The sequence below is a fragment of the Physeter macrocephalus genome, chromosome 17, assembly GCF_002837175.3.
Source record: "Physeter macrocephalus isolate SW-GA chromosome 17, ASM283717v5, whole genome shotgun sequence".
NCBI lineage: Eukaryota > Metazoa > Chordata > Mammalia > Artiodactyla > Physeteridae > Physeter > Physeter macrocephalus.
This window is the reverse complement of record NC_041230.1, coordinates 9,609,031-9,619,989: the sequence shown is the minus strand read 5'-3', so window position 1 is coordinate 9,619,989 and position 10,959 is coordinate 9,609,031. Positions and strand designations below refer to the sequence as shown.

Here is a 10,959-nt window from a genome sequence, read left to right as displayed (position 1 = left end):
TCCCCTTTGGTAACTGTAAGTTTGTTTTCTGTGTCTGTGAGTCTGTTTCTGTTTTGTAAATAGGTTCATTTGTATCATTTTTTTAGAGACCACATATAAGTGATATCTTGTGATATTTGTCTTTCTCTTTTTGACTTACTCCACTTAATATGATAATCTGTAGGTCCATCCATGTTACTGCAAATGGCATTATTTCGTTCTTTTTTATGGCTGAGTAGTATTCCATTGTGTATGTGTGTGTGTGTGTGTGTGTGTGTATATATATATATATATATCTCACATCTTTTTTATCCATTCATCTGTCGATGGACATTTAGATTGCTTCCATGTCTTGGCTACTGTAAATAGTGCTGTGAACAATGGGGTGCATGTATCTTTTTGAATTAGAGTTTTCTCTGATATATGCCCAGGAGTGGGATTGCTGGATTATATGGTAACTCTATTTTTAGGTTTTTTAAGGGACCTCCATACTGTTTTACACAGTGGCTGCACCAGTGTACATTCCCACCAACAGTGTAGGAGAGTTGCCCTTTCCTCCACACCCTCTCCAACATTTATTATTTGTAGACTTTTAGATGATGGCCATTCTGACCGGTGTAAGGTGATACCCCATTGTAGTTTTGATTTGCATTTCTCTAATAATTAGTGATGTTGAGCATCTTTTCATGTGCCTATTGGCCATCTGTATGTCTTCTTTGGAGAAGTGTCTATTTAGGTCTTCTGCCCATGCTTTGACTGGGTTGTTTTGTTTTGTTTTTTCTTTTTTTCTTTTTTTGTTATTGAGTTGTATGAGCTGTTTGTATATTTTTGAAATTAAGCCCTTTTCGGTTGCATTATTTGCAGATATTTTCTTCCAGTCTGTAGGTTGTCTTTTCATTTTGTTTATGGTTTCCTCTTCTGTGCAAAAGCTTATAAGGTTGATTAGGTCCCATTTGTTTATTTTTTTCTTTTATTTCTATTGCCTTGGGAGACTGACCTAAGAGAATATTGCTACGATTTATGAAAAGACATCCATTTTGTATAAACATATTGCCGGCTCTATGACACAGCTCCTAGCAAAGCAACCAGATAAGGATAACCACTAGTGGATAACCACTAGGCCACCCACACCCATGAAGTTCCCGTTTCAGAAGCCCCTGGCAATCTAGATACCTGACCACTTGAGTGAGCCTGCCTCCACTCTCCCACACCCTAATTCTCACTCTTATGCTTCAGGTTAGCCAATAATGAGTGAACCTACGTGAAACCCCACACACCCCACCCCTGAAGCCTAATAAAGGCAGGGCCCCAGGGCCGAGCTCTCTCTACCAAGTAGGAATTCTGAGAATCCAGGCATATCCAGCTACCTAAGTGGAACTTTTAACGGGAACATGGTATAAGATCAGTGACTTCTGCATGCCCAAAGGCCACACAGCAAGGTAGAAAGTAGACAGTACCTGTGAGTAATAGATCTTGTTTTTCAAAGTTCTCTAATTTATTTTTCAAATTTATTTATTTTATTTTTGGCTGCATTGGGTCTTCGTTGCTGTGCACGGGCTTTCTCTAGCTGCGGCGAGCGGGGGCTACTCTTTGTTGCGGTGCGCAGGCTTCTCATCGCGGTGGCTTCTCTTGTTGTGGAGCACAGACTCTAGGCGCATGGGCTTCAGTAGTTGTGGCTCGCAGGCTCAGTAGTTGTGGCGCACGGGCTTAGTTGCTCCGTGGCACGTGGGATCTTCCTGGACCAGGGTTCAAACCCGTGTCCCCTGCATTGGCAGGTGGATTCTTAACCACTGCGCCACCAGGGAAGCCCAGTGGTTTCCCTAATGGTTTTTTGCTGAAGTGTGTCTTGTGATAATAATAAGAACCATAAAGGCTGGCCCAGCCACAACACTGGCCCCAGTGGGGGAAATGTCTGTGGGGCTCTGTGTGAGTAGTTCGGAGCCCAGGTGAGTGCCTCAGGCATTTGTAGCCAAGAGCATTACCATCAGTAGGCTGTGGCTTGCAGGATCTTAGTTCCCCAACCAGGGATCAAACCCGGGCCTGCTGCAGTGGAAGCACAGAGTCCTAACCACTGGACTGCCAGGGAATGCTCCTGATTTTCATTCTTGGAGGTAAAAATTTCAACATTTTATCACTAGGTATTATGTGTAATTTTTGTGTAATTTTACTTTAGTTTTAAATGTGATCGTTCTAGGAATTTATAACCATTTCACATATATTTTCAAATTTATCATTATAATATTCCTCAAAATGTTCTGTTAAAATCTTTAGTGATGCTCCCTTTTTAACTTCTGAAATTGGTAATAATGCCATTTCTGTCTTTTTTTCTTGATCACTGTTACTGGACTTTGTCAATTTTATTGTTTTAGTCACAGAATGTTCTTTTGGCCCTTTTTAAAAAAAATCCACTTATTTTGTTTGCTATTTCATGAATCTCATTTCCTTCCATATACTTACTGTATTTTTTGTCATTTGTTTATTAAATTCCCGAGGGGGATGTTTTAATTTTCAGATTCAGCTTCTCTTCTGTTTTAGTATATGCTTTTAAAGTTCCACATTTCTTCCTAAATATGTATTGAAAACTCCCATTCTAACTGAGAATTTTGCTTTTCTCCTTGTGGTTCCGGCAATTTTGCTTTTTCAAGTTTGCTTTTACATTATGTGAAGCTGTTATTCATGATAATATGAAACTTATTGTTTCTTTGTATATCTTATAATGCTTTTTTCTCCAAGGACTCCTTTGTCCAATATTAATATGTTTTTAAATTATAGAAATAATTTGAAGCCTATGATGATGCTCTCTTCCCTGGAGAGAATTTTCATTTGTTTCCTTTAGATGCTTGAAGATACTAACAAAAAAGCTTCACTCTAATCCAGTTTCAAATAACTGAGGTAATTTGGAGTTTGGTTTCAGTCTCCCCCAAAGGCGATCCATTACCCTTTTATCCTTATTCCTATAGGCAGCTCTTTAAGGTTTTACTACGGACTCCTCTTCTCCCTACCCTGACCTCCTCTCAAGCCCCTTGACCATGGCTAAAGTGATGCTTAGCTTTCAATTACAGAATGGGTAGGAGCCACCAAGAAAGACAGTAGCAGCGCCAAATTGGACAACTTTGCCAAACTCCGCGCTGGCATTTCTTGTAAGACGTGAGGGGCAGCAATTACGGGTTTTTTTATGGTCCACTCTCCCACACCCTAATTCTCACTCTTATGCTTCAGGTTAGCCAATAATGAGTGAACCTATGTGAAACCCCACACACCCCACCCCTGAAGCCTAATAAAGGCAGGGCCACAGGGCCGAGCTCTCTCTACCAAGTAGGAATTCTGAGAATCCAGGCATATCCAGCTACCTAAGTGGAACTTTTAACGGGAACATGGTATAAGATCAGTGACTTCTGCATGCCCAAAGGCCACACAGCAAGGTAGAAAGTAGACAGTACCTGTGAGTAATAGATCTTGTTTTTCAAAGTTCTCTAATTTATTTTTCAAATTTATTTATTTTATTTTTGGCTGCATTGGGTCTTCGTTGCTGTGCACGGGCTTTCTCTAGCTGCGGCGAGCGGGGGCTACTCTTTGTTGCGGTGCGCAGGCTTCTCATCGCGGTGGCTTCTCTTGTTGTGGAGCACAGACTCTAGGCGCATGGGCTTCAGTAGTTGTGGCTCGCAGGCTCAGTAGTTGTGGCGCACGGGCTTAGTTGCTCCGTGGCACGTGGGATCTTCCTGGACCAGGGTTCAAACCCGTGTCCCCTGCATTGGCAGGTGGATTCTTAACCACTGCGCCACCAGGGAAGCCCAGTGGTTTCCCTATTGGTTTTTTGCTGAAGTGTGTCTTGTGATAATAATAAGAACCATAAAGGCTGGCCCAGCCACAACACTGGCCCCAGTGGGGGAAATGTCTGTGGGGCTCTGTGTGAGTAGTTCGGAGCCCAGGTGAGTGCCTCAGGCATTTGTAGCCAAGAGCATTACCATCAGTAGGCTGTGGCTTGCAGGATCTTAGTTCCCCAACCAGGGATCAAACCCGGGCCTGCTGCAGTGGAAGCACAGAGTCCTAACCACTGGACTGCCAGGGAATGCTCCTGATTTTCATTCTTGGAGGTAAAAATTTCAACATTTTATCACTAGGTATTATGTGTAATTTTTGTGTAATTTTACTTTAGTTTTAAATGTGATCGTTCTAGGAATTTATAACCATTTCACATATATTTTCAAATTTATCATTATAATATTCCTCAAAATGTTCTGTTAAAATCTTTAGTGATGCTCCCTTTTTAACTTCTGAAATTGGTAATAATGCCATTTCTGTCTTTTTTTCTTGATCACTGTTACTGGACTTTGTCAATTTTATTGTTTTAGTCACAGAATGTTCTTTTGGCCCTTTTTAAAAAAAATCCACTTATTTTGTTTGCTATTTCATGAATCTCATTTCCTTCCATATACTTACTGTATTTTTTGTCATTTGTTTATTAAATTCCCGAGGGGGATGTTTTAATTTTCAGATTCAGCTTCTCTTCTGTTTTAGTATATGCTTTTAAAGTTCCACATTTCTTCCTAAATATGTATTGAAAACTCCCATTCTAACTGAGAATTTTGCTTTTCTCCTTGTGGTTCCGGCAATTTTGCTTTTTCAAGTTTGCTTTTACATTATGTGAAGCTGTTATTCATGATAATATGAAACTTATTGTTTCTTTGTATATCTTATAATGCTTTTTTCTCCAAGGACTCCTTTGTCCAATATTAATATGTTTTTAAATTATAGAAATAATTTGAAGCCTATGATGATGCTCTCTTCCCTGGAGAGAATTTTCATTTGTTTCCTTTAGATGCTTGAAGATACTAACAAAAAAGCTTCACTCTAATCCAGTTTCAAATAACTGAGGTAATTTGGAGTTTGGTTTCAGTCTCCCCCAAAGGCGATCCATTACCCTTTTATCCTTATTCCTATAGGCAGCTCTTTAAGGTTTTACTACGGACTCCTCTTCTCCCTACCCTGACCTCCTCTCAAGCCCCTTGACCATGGCTAAAGTGATGCTTAGCTTTCAATTACAGAATGGGTAGGAGCCACCAAGAAAGACAGTAGCAGCGCCAAATTGGACAACTTTGCCAAACTCCGCGCTGGCATTTCTTGTAAGACGTGAGGGGCAGCAATTACGGGTTTTTTTATGGTGACACAGATGTATATTTTGATAACAGCAATTACAGGCTCAGTATTGTAAGGAGCATGGCAGGCCGCTGCCGGCTTGTAATGCGGAGAGAACTGAATTAAAGCAATTTTATAACAACAGCAACAACAAAAATAGCTCTTAAAATTCCTCTAGCCTGAGTGTTTCGGGAACCCCCTACAAGAATTCAGTGCCTAGAAGCTCAGGGTACTCGGAAGTACTTCCTCTTCATGGGGGTGGGACCGTGGCCGTCGTTTCTCTCGGGCATTCTGGGAAGTGTAGTCTGAGGTCCGTGCAGCCCAGAGCACTTCCGCTTCTGGACGGCAGGGCTAGGGAATTCTGGGAAGTGGTCAACGGGCTCCCTCTAGTGGGAAGGTTGCGCTTGGGCTGTGGTAGGGATGGGCTGCTGCCCACCTTCCCCTCAGGTAAATGGGTCTTCGATCCCCGGGGCCTCGCCAAGCCGGGGCCTCTCCAAGCCTGGGCTCTCCAAGCCTGGGCGGGGAGCCAGCAAGGCCCTGGCCCTCGTCCTCGGGGAGAGTAAGAGAAGCTGCTGCCGGCTGCAGAGTATGGGGTTGGGGGAAGTTTGTGTTCCCCTCCGCTGAGCCTCCCGTTTGGAGAGGTTCGTGCAGCCCTGTGTTGGGGGCAGCCCGAGTAGCTTGTCGCCTGGTTTGAAGGTCTCCCGGCGCTCCAACCGTCTTCCCTCTCCTACCAGCCAGCTCTGCCACTTCCTAGCGGTATAACGTCATGCGAGTTATAACGTCATGCGAGAGATAATGGCCTCATTATCCTCATCACTAAAGTAGTGTCATTAATCATTGATAAGTGCCTTATCATTTTATACAAATTAACTTCATTAAATGACCGCAACAGCATTATGAGGTAGTTAAAGCTATTAGGCTTTTTTTCTTTTTTCTTTTTTTTAACAGATAAGGAAACGGAGGTATTGTTTGGGGGAAATAAAGCACCCGCCTAACACACAAAGTGCTCTCTACACAGTGTCGAAAAGAAAGCAACCTTATTACTGAATAAGCATTTCCAGAGTATAGTGTTGTAGATAATATGTGGAAAGATTACAGAGAAAGAAATTTAACACTATTTATACAGTCAAGCAATTACATGCTAGTCTATTTTTGACGACTTGGTACATACATTCTCAAGATTAACGGTATCTTGTTTTCCTATAATAGGAAGTGACTGCCCCCATTTACTGCAAATTCTTTGATAAATTCATCTTAAATTTACTTGGGAATGTTTTGTTAATTGACTTTCTCTGAAGGAATAATAAAATATATCTGATCTCCCCTGCTAGCAGATTTACAACTCACTGAAAGACACCTTCATTACACTCCCACAGTGACTGGGACGCTGGGTTATTTTCTAAGATGTTTACATTCTAAAGGGAGAACCCCCAGGACTTTGAAAAACGCTTCTGGGTTGTAAACTTGGTAAAAGGCTTCCTTAGCCTCTAACAAGATTTTCATGCATATGGAAAGGTTAAAGAAAGGATCCAAAAGCACTGGGTTTTTTATGGAGTTGCTCTAAGAAAAAGGACAGGAGAAACAGACCCTTTGGACAAGGAAAAATTCTTTTTTTTTTTTAAATTTACTCTTGCGAGTTTATCTTATTTGCCCAAGACTTAATAGCTAGTAAGAGGCAGAACTACCATTTGAACCCGAGGAGTTGAAGCCTCAAGTCTGGGTTTTTAATTTCTATGCTGTACTTTTTTTTTTTTAATCATCAGAAATAGTCATGTGAATGGTTCAAAGAAGTCTTTTTTTTTTCTATCAGGTTTGGAAGTGGTTTGGGGCTTTGTAATTTATATCCTCATTATAAAAGGAATGTATGCCCATTATAGAGAGATTAGGAAATACAGACTGTAAAAAGGAAAGAAATGAAATTACACATAATCTCAAGGTTTAGAGATAACACTGTTGACATTTTTAATGCATTTTGCATTGGAGCTGTACTACGCATGGTATTTCTTCCTAAATTTTTATTAAGGAAAGGCCCAAACATACACAAAACAGAGAAAATAGTGTAATGAAACCTGCCCACCACCCCATCAGTCATCTGCAACCCTTGTCAAAGTTTTGCCTGTCTAATTGTGTCCATTCCCCTTCTCACACAAAATACTTCTGGGGAGATTGGGAGGAAGAGAAGATGGAATAATTTAAACTAAAAACAAACCCCAGTCATGGAGTCATTAGAATTTAAAATCCATTAACATAAATTGATTATATATGAAGAGCTGTTAACTTCATGGTTTTCATTCCTGGCAGCCAGAAGGATGGTAGTTATGTAGGTAAGAAAGTTTAGGGACATAGAAACATTGAAAGTTGGAGAGGAATAATTATGAATTTGGTTTCTTTATTTTGAAGTTTGACTTGAAACAGTCCAGTCTTCTAAATCTTGGTTTCTGATCTGTTTCTCCCTTTGGCTGTGTGCTACTTTGTTGCAGGGAGATTGTCATATTCTTTAAAGTGTACTTGGCACCAAAGACTGGCAGGGAGAAATTCTTCAGTATTTGTGGCTGGTGTAGCTGCCCAATATCCTGAAACAGAGGCCTGCAGCTCAGTTAGATTTTATTCAAAATTCCTGAAATGGACTTAGGAAACAGTAAAGGAGAACAATATAAACTTTAGTGATCCTTTATCTCACTTTCAATGGGTTGCAGAATCTACTAATTTTTTTCACAGCATTCAAAAGTTGATATACATTAATTATTGATAATATTTTAATGATCTGAAGAAAACTTATTTAGAAACCGACTATCTCTAATTTACGTGTCCTGTGTTTATCATCTGAGAATATTTGCTAACTTGTAGGTGGTCGTGAGTCAGGCAGAGTTTCCAGTGCTTTTACATGTATTTATTACATGTATCTTCCTCATATCAATCCTATTATTATTTCCATTTTACAAATGAAGAAGAAGAGACAGAGTTCACAGAGAAAGTGGCAGAACGAGTATTTTAACCTAGGCAGCCTGAGTCCAAGTCTGTGATCGCGGTTATCATACACGGTTTGTATTAGTCTGCAAGATAAGAACTCACAAGAAGTCTTATTGGAGCAGGGAACATTTAAGCTATGACCTAGAAGTGAATAGAGCAGCAGTATATGACAAGAAGGAACAACAGATACAAAAAAGCTTTTTGTAGGAGTACAAGCGATTCACCATGGCTGGACATGTAGCGTGAAAAGCAGATTTGAAGAGGGAAACAAGCATATGGAAGATTCCTGTTTGTGAGGCTGGCCAAAGTATTTGGACCTTCCCTTAAGGGCACTGGATAGACATGCATGTGAAAAGGATTGAATTTCCATGTTAGGCTACAGCTTTCTGGCATCAGGAAGGAGAAAAAATTGAAGTTAAACATTCTGTTCATGTTGATTATACAAGATGTGGTTAGTGTAAGGGTTACCTCTCAGGCTCTGGTTGTCAAATGCCAAATTTTGAAACCTGGCTCTAGTACTTACTAATTTAGTAACATGGGCAAATTACTTAACTCTCTCTGCCTCTGGCTCCGTTGTAAACTGTAAAATAGAGGAAATAATAGTATTTACCTAAAAAAAGTTGTGAAGATGAAGTGAGATCCCGGAGTCTAAAGAGTTGGGAGTAGTCCCTGGCACACACTAAGTGCTCCATAAGAGATAGCTTCTAAGGATAACAGAAAAAGGAATATATGTTCAGAAATGAGAAATGCAAAAATATATTGTCATGGATATATATGGATAGTTTTAGGTATTCCTCTCTTCTCTCCAGTCTCATTTCTTTGAAACATCAATTCTGTCATACTGTTAATGGAAATAATCAATAATCAACCTATAATAAGAATAGAAGAGAGTTTTATTTGAGCCAAACTGAAGACTATAGCTTGGGAGACAGCCTCTCAGATAGCTCTGAGGAACTGTTCCAAAGAAGCATAGTTTTCAGCACAGTTTTATATCTTGTCAGAACAAAGAACATCAAACATGACAGGAGTATATTCCTTCAAGGTTTCAAAAAAGATATTAGCACTCACATTACGAGTCGGGATGGCCTCAGCTGCAGGGAGCCTTATCATTGAAGGAACGCTAGCATTGACATCCCAGGAAGGGAGGCATTTTTCTCTCTTCAAAACGGGCATTCTTTACTTCTGGACACTGCACACTTTTTTTTTTAATTTTTAAAATTTATTTATTTATTTATTTTTGGCTGCGTTGGGTCTTTGTTGCTGCGCGCGGGCTTTCTCTAGTTGCGGCGAGCAGCGGCTACTCTACGTTGCGGTGCGCGGGCTTCTCACTGCGGTGGCTTCTCTTGTTGCAGAGCACGGGCTCTAGGCACTCAGGCTTCAGTAGTTGTGGCGTGCGGGCTCAGTAATTGTGGCACACGGGCTTATTAGTTTCTCCGCGGCATGTGGGATCTTCCCGGACCAGGGCTCGAACCTATCTCCCCTGCATTGGCAGGCGGATTCTTAACCACTGGACCACCAGGGAAGTCCTGCACCCTTTTCTTTAATGGTTAAAGCAGATGTATGTTTACTGGGCCACAAAACAGGCTGTTTTAGTTAGCGTAAAGTTTAAAGTTAAATTATGTAAAAGCCAGAATGACTTCCCATACCTCAGTATGTGCAAATTTCTTCCATCAATATATTTGAACAAACAAGTCTTTGTAGTGACTATTGTATAAACACCTAATTAACAACAATGTGTTTGTCTTTCAAATTCAGAAACTCCCTGAGGATTGATTACAGTGGCCCTGATTGCATTGAGAAATTGATCACACAGTCCATGCTGAAGCTTGTCTTTTCACTCCATGTGTTGTCCTCAGCAGCCAAGTTCTGAATTATTTGACTGTTCTGTTAACAATAGTGGAAATCGACAATACAATCTGCCCCTGTTGCATTTTTTGGGTCTTTCACTCCTCTAAAAATCGTCTAAAACTGCATTTTAAGCCTATCATTTCCCCTCTACCCCCTTTTTTTACCTCTGGTAGAGGGGGTACAGTTCTATTACACTGATCTGTTTCTTACAGTCTTTTAAGATTCTGACTCTTCAAATATTTGTTTATCATGTTTTGTCAGTGAGATAAAGCTAAGCTCTACCGGCGTCAGAGAACTGCTTCACACGAAGGGGATCCTGGAAGTCGTTGGCCGAGAACTCCCAAGAGTTTGGGGTTGTTTTGTTTTGTTTTAAAGCTCCAACGGGGAGGACACTGCCCTTCCTCCTCTTGGGGCTCTGGGAAGTGCATTCAAACGCGGGGCTGCGGCGTGTCTCCTGGGCTTCTGGGAAGTGTAGTTTCGAGCGCTGTGTAGTCAGAGGCACTTCCGCTCCGGGAAAGCGAGGCAGCCACCATTTTTTCGATCCGGGAGGTGAGTCGGCCCTGCACCCCCCCAAGACCCCTGCGAGCCTTTTCGGCCTGAGCGTGGGACTAGTCGCTACCTAGCCGGCTGTCTTAGGATGGAGAAGTCGCGGCCGCCGGCGGAGGCTGAGAGGTGGAGGGCGGAAGTGCGGCATCCTTCTGCTCTCCTCCCCCGCTTACCAAGCAGAGCTGCTACTTCTATCGGTACAATATATGGCGAGTTGTTGATTATCCGTGCGTCCTACTTTCCTCCTCTGTAAGATAGCGGGAGAGACGTCACTACTGGGTAGGGTTGTGATTAGAATCGAGTGAGACCATACGTGTCAGCAGCTTCGAACGCTGGTGGCACATAACGGGTTGGCTCTTGCTATTGATGCAGTTAATTTTCTCACGAGCGCCCTTTTGACTGGACGCCCCAGTGAAGGGAGAGAGCGAGGAGCGATGGCACGGCCGTTCTGTCATCCGTCGGGAGACAGCCCTTCCCGAG

The 10,959-nt window shown here is 41.6% G+C and overlaps 1 protein-coding gene across 3 annotated transcripts in view; it reads left to right on the top strand.

Moving 5' to 3' along the window:
* Positions 1–10,959, top strand: part of LOC102992289 (zinc finger protein 227) — a 52,018-nt gene that overhangs the window by 21,575 nt on the left and 19,484 nt on the right. The window lies entirely within an intron of this gene.